This window comes from Petaurus breviceps, unplaced genomic scaffold (assembly GCF_028583685.1).
Source record: "Petaurus breviceps papuanus isolate PSGF00001 unplaced genomic scaffold, PetGlider_PUasm1.0 688, whole genome shotgun sequence".
Taxonomy (NCBI): domain Eukaryota; kingdom Metazoa; phylum Chordata; class Mammalia; order Diprotodontia; family Petauridae; genus Petaurus; species Petaurus breviceps.
This window is the reverse complement of record NW_027186457.1, coordinates 7,665,474-7,671,924: the sequence shown is the minus strand read 5'-3', so window position 1 is coordinate 7,671,924 and position 6,451 is coordinate 7,665,474. Positions and strand designations below refer to the sequence as shown.

Below are 6,451 nucleotides of genomic sequence, written 5' to 3'. Positions count from 1 at the left end.
AGAGAGAGAGAGAGAGAGAGAGAGAGAGAGAGAGAGAGAGAGAGAGAGAGAGAGAGAGAGAGAGAGAAGGAGAGAGGGAGAGAGAGAGAGAGAGAGGATAGCAACAGAGAGACAGAGATAGAGACAGGGAGAGGGAAAAGACAGGGACCAAGAGATAGAGAAACAAAGACAGACGAATGAAAACACAGAGACAGAGAAAAATATAAAAAGGAGAGACAAATAGAGATAAATTGAGACACAGAGAGATAGAAAGGGTGGGGGAGAGATCAGTAGAATAGATGAGTTACATAATTTAGAGACTCTATCAAATACAATAGTACAATGTTTGATAAACCTGAAAACTTTGGTTACTGAAGGAAAGACTATCTCATAAAACAGGAAACTAGACACAATCTGGCAGAAATTAAGATCAAAGTTTTACATTATATGTAAATATAAGTGCCAAATGAATAGGTGACAGATATAGAGGATAATATCATAAATAATTTATAGAGCAAGGAAAAAAATTACCATTCAGAAATATGGATAGAAGTAGAATTCATGAGCAAATAGTGGATATAGGAGGCTAATTAAGGCAAAATGCTGTTTTGACTATACAGAATTTAAAAGTTTTTCATAAGGAAATTTAATAAATTAAAAACTAGAAGAGAGATACCTGCAGGAGAAATCTTTGCAACAACTTTTTCTGATAAAGATTTTATTTCCAAATATAAGGAACTGATTGAAACATATAAGACCAAGAGCCATTTCTAAATAGATAAAGAGTCAAAGGATAGAAACAGGCATTTTCTTTCTTTTTAAAAAATTTTTTATGCTTTACAAAAAATAGGAATAACCATATTTTTTTCTTCCTCCAGCCAATCCCTCACCCACTGAGAAGGCAGTAATCATTTTATACTTGTAAAATCATGCAAAACATACTTTCATATTAGTCATGCCTACAAAAAGTAAGAAAACATTTTTTAAAGTAAATTAATTATACTTGAATTTGCACTGAGTTCATCATTTCTCTCTTCGGATGTGGATATCAGTTTTCATCATTAGTCCTTCCAAATTGCCTACGATCATTGTATTGATCAGAAGAGCTAAATCTTTCACAGTCAATCATCTATTACAAAATTGCTGTTATCATGTACAGTGATCACCTGGTTCTTCTCACTTCATTTTGCATCAGTTCCTATAGATGTTCCCAGGTATTTCTAAAACCATCTTTATCATTGTTTCTTATAGTACACTAGGATTCTATCAAAATCATGTACCACAATTTGTTTAGCCATTTTTAAATTGGTGGGCACCTCCTCAATGTCTAATTCTTTGTAATAAAATTTTTGTACAAATCGGCATTTTCCTTTTTCTCTGATCTCTTTGGGATATAGATTTTGGGATATACTCTGTTGCTGGGTCAAAGGGTATTTACACTTTTACAACCCTTTCATTGTTATTCATTTGTTTTAGTCATATCTGAATTTTGTGGCCCTATTTTCAGTTTTCTTGGCAAAGTTTTTGAGTGATTTCCCATTAATTTTTCAGATGAGGTAACTGAAGCAAGCAGATTTAAGTGACTTGTCCAGGGTCACACAGCTAGTTAAGTGTCTAAATCCAGATTTAAACTCAGATCTTCCAGACTCCAGGCCTGGCACTCTATCAACTTTATCACTTATCTGCCCAAAATCCCTTTTGGCATAATTCTAAATTATTCTCCAGAATAGTTAAGCTAATTCACCATCCCACCCACAATCTATACAAGTAATATCTATAACTTGAAGAAATTTAACAAAAGAAAATTATGTATAAATTCAACCACTTATAGCAGTTTTTTTTTTCATGGTATTCCAAAAGTGCAAATTGAGAGGCTCTCCTTCCAATGGGATTAGGCTAAAGAAGTTGTGGTATATTAACATAATGGAATACTATTGTGTAATGATAAATGATAAAATAAACAATGATAGAAGTAAGTAAAATAGGGGTGGCTCAGTGGCACAATGAGTAAAGTGCCAGCCCTGGAATCAGGAGAACCTGAGCTGTTTCCAGCCTCAGACACTTAACACCCACCCACCCACACACACACACACACAAAAACTAGCCATGTAACCTTGGGCAAGTTACTTAACCCCAATTGCCCTCCAAAAGGCAAAAAAAAAAGAAGAAAATAAAATAGACTATTATGAATTGAAGCATAGTGAAATGTGAAGAGTTAATATATAAAAACCACACACATGGACGCACACACACTGATAACATCATCATTATTATTATTTTTTGCCTTTTGGAGGGCAATTGGGGATAACTTGCCCAAGGTTACACGGGTCCTCCTGACTCCACGGCCAGTGCTTTACCACGGCCAGCACTTTACTCACTGTGCCACCTAGCCGCCCTACACTGATAACATTATAACGAAAAACAACTTTCACAATCTTTATAACTCTTATCAGTGCAATGATAAACCATTAATCCAAAATAATAAAGGTGAAACATAACACTAACCTTCTTAAAGAGAGGTGTCAAATGGCCTTAAAATTCAGAAAAAAAGACATTTTTCAGGAATGACTTATGTGGGAAGCTTTTTGGACAGACCATATATATATATATACTTATAAATTAATTCTTTTGTTTTTGTTTCTTTTTTGTAATTTACTTTTGTAATTTCAAATGGGAGAGAGAATAGTTGGAGGAAAATTAATTTTATAAATACTTGTTATTTGAGTAATAAAAAATGAAATAGGTTATATAAACATATGCCAGCATTTACTGTTATGTTTTCTAAAGATGGGAAGATGATCTCTATGGTCATTTTTTTACCTTTAAATCCAATGGTCCTTTGCCCTTAAAAATATTCTCTGATTAAACAGAAGATAAATCACAAATCACCAGAAGGCTAAAACTACACAGCAAAGATGATGCAATTGTTCTACATAGTTCAGTGTTCAAATTTTCTTTTTTAATTTTACAGACTGTCAGTCTAGTGTCCCTTTCACTACATATCTTACAGCAAGATAAAATGAAACAATAGAAAATATTAAATAAGAGAAAACAAATATCTAAGGCAAAATTGTGGGATTCAGTATTTTTTCTGATGAAATACAAGACACATGTAGATCAGTGGAAATTGCTCACATAAAAATAGGCAAATGAGACAAATTAGCAAGAAAAGTTTTATGGCTTTAGGTATTTATGTCAGATTAGTGATTATGGTGAGTGTCAATAGTAATCCATTTGTTTATACTTCATAAGAAATTATTTCTTTATGCAAGTCATTCACAAATGGCCAAAGGACATAAACAGGCAGTTTTCAGATGAAGAAATTAAAGCTATTTCTAGTCATACAACATGCACATATGCATGTGCACATGCACACACACACACACACATAGTCTAAATCATGATTGATTTGAGTAATGCAAATTAAAATATCTCTGATATACTACATCACACCTATCAGATTGGTTAACATGACAAATCAGAAAAATGATGAAGGTAGATGATGCAGGAAAATTGTACCACTGATGCATTGTTGGTGGAGTTGTGAAGTGATCTAGCCACTGGGGAGAAAAATTTGAAACTATTCCCAAAGGACTATAAAACTGTGCATAGCCTTTGTTCTAGCAATACCAATTCTAGGTCTGTATCCTAAAGAGATCATAAAAACGGGAAAAGAAGCAACATGTACAAAAATATTTATAGCAGCTCTTTTTGTGGGGGCAAAGACTTGGAAATTGAGGGGATGTCCATCAAATGGAGAACAGCTGAACAAGTTGTGGTATATAAATGTAATGAAATACTATTGTGCAGTAAGAAATAATGACCATGCAGACTTCAGAAAAATCCGGAAAGACTTATATGAACTGATGCTGAGTGAAATGAGCAGAAACAAGTGAACACTGTATGCAGTAAGATCCATATTGTGTGATTACTAACTTTGATAAATTTAGCTCTTCTCAGCAATGCAAGGATCTAAGACAACTCTAAAAGAAACATGATTGAAAATGCTATTCCTATCCAGAGAAAAATATGGAGTCTGAATGCAGATAGAAGCATACTATTTTCTCTTTCTTTTTTCTTTCTTCTGTGTTTTCTCTAGGATTCTGATTCTTCTTTACAACATTATTAATGTGGAAATATGTTTAATATGATTGTATATTATACCCTATTTCAGATTACATGTTGTCTTGCTGAGGGGGAGAGGTGAAAGAAAAAATTAAGAACTCAAAATCTTGTGAAAGTGAATGTTGAAAATTAAAAATAAATAAATAAATTTAAATAGAAAAAAAGAAACAACTTCTTTGAAATTAGAAAAGAACTTCAAACTTTTTAAAGGTGGGGGAGATTGATGGGGAGAGGTAGAGGATGAACAGCAAAGGGAAAAAAAGAAAATCAAAATACCAAGATTTCAATAAAGAAATAAATATGGTGGGAATGTCGCCTAAGACAAACCCGTGCATATAATAAGAAAGGTAGCCCCACAAGAAAAGTGCATTCCATCGTGCATTGGGTAACTGAACAATTTCACTCAGAGTAGGAATGTGTCAGAGAGGAGCTGACCACAGTCCTCTGTAGTGGTTTAAACTTTGCCTCCCCTGTGGCAAGTGAAACTGAATATAAAATTACAGGAACTTGATTTTCAACTACACCACAAACCTAGAGAAATAACTGTTATTGCAAATGTCTTATCTCATGCTAATTGGGACAAGCTTATTTAATGTGAATGAGTGATGCCATGGGTCACTTTGCTGATAAGGTAACATTAGTGATGGATTCTTTCAATGCTAGAGAATGAACCAAACAAGAGTCCAATTGTAATACCCGAGTACCATATGTTTTAAAGTACCAAATTCAAACAATCTATATGTGTTCTTAATTCAAGATGCTTGAAATCAAGTAAAAGTATTTGAAAGAAAGTATTTATAGTAACTCTCTTGTTGTGGCATCAAAGAACTGCAAACTAGGAAGTGCTCATTAATGGGGAATTTTTGAATAAAATATGACAAATTAATGTAATAGAATACTATTATGCTGTAAGAAATAATGAAGGGATGTTTTTCAGAGAAACCTAGGAAGACTTATATGAACTGATGGTATGAAACAAGTAGAAACAGGGAAGAAATATATACAGTAAAAACCTAGTAAAGACAAAATCAAAACCAAAAAGAAAGGCAGCCCTAATCAACCAAAATTTCAGAGAAACAATGGTGAAAATCCTATTTATCTTGAGATGAAAATAGAGTTGGGGTGGAGAATAAAACATTTGGGGGGCATAGCCAGTAGGCAAACCTATTTGCTCGACTTTGCCTATTTCTTATAAACTGTTCCTACCTCTCCCGCTCTTATAGTTGCTGAGAAATGGGACGGAGATAAGATTAGTCTTTTATAGCAAAAAAATAAAAATAAAATTTTAAATTTTAAAATATTCAAGAGAATAATTTATCATGCTGACAACTTTCAGGGATTTTTTAATTTAGAAAGAAAATCATAAGAAAGGAAATAAGTACTGTAATCAATACATGGTGGATTTTAGTTCTCTCCATGGGATCCAATTGAAATGACTTCTAGAATAGGCACTGTGAGCAGTTGGAGCTGAAGGAAGCATGTCTATACCAGTTGAGGAGAATAATAGATGGTCCCCCGTAGGACAGCCTAGGGTCAATGGTACTAGATCATAGAGGAGGTGTTTATAGATTTCCAGTTGCCACCAGGCCATCACACTGAGGAAACTCTATGAAGCCTGCTGAGTTGACATGTGGAGCTAGCTGTATGGGACCAGAAGATATTACAGTGCAAACTCATTGATTCTACAACAGCTGATTAGAGAACATGGACATTAGAAGAAAGACAAATGGTACATATATTTGTAACCAAGAAAAAGAGAAATGCAACAAAGTATTGGATCTCTCTCTTAGAAACAGAATATACAACTGATCCTTGGGTACAAGACCAAATACAAAGGAAAGTTGCCGTGGAAAGGTTTCAAAATGAAAACTCTAGTTTTGATGTCTGTGAAGCAGAAATCTTAGGAAACTACAGTAAAGGTTGACTAGATTTTTCTAGTCTTGAAGAGTAAAAGCTGCCATTTTTGTTGTTCTGTGGATGCTCAAAGATACATTCAGTGTAAAATGAATGGGTTTTCTGAATGAAAAGAATTTCACTTGCCTACACAACTAAATGAAAATCCTGAAAATAAAACATTAAAAAAAACAACATTATGACTTCAAAAATTGCATTCAAAATTTATTTTATTTAGCAAACGTGAATTTCAATGGAAAATTTTCTGGAAAACTGGTCTTTATTTTTACTTTTCTTGCTAGGATATTTTAGACAGGTCTTGAACTCTATTAATTTTTTTATGCAGTGGGCCATAATTAAGTGAAAATGAAGTATGCCTTCAGGGAAAATAAGTTTTTCTTCAGAAAACTGTAATTCAAAACAACTGTCCATAAAGCTTTCTAACTCCAAAAAA

At 33.5% G+C, this 6,451-nt stretch overlaps 1 pseudogene; it reads left to right on the top strand.

Moving 5' to 3' along the window:
• Positions 1–6,055, top strand: part of LOC138174195 (nudC domain-containing protein 2 pseudogene) — a 20,370-nt pseudogene extending 14,315 nt beyond the window's left edge.
• The last annotated feature ends 396 nt before the right edge of the window (positions 6,056–6,451 follow it).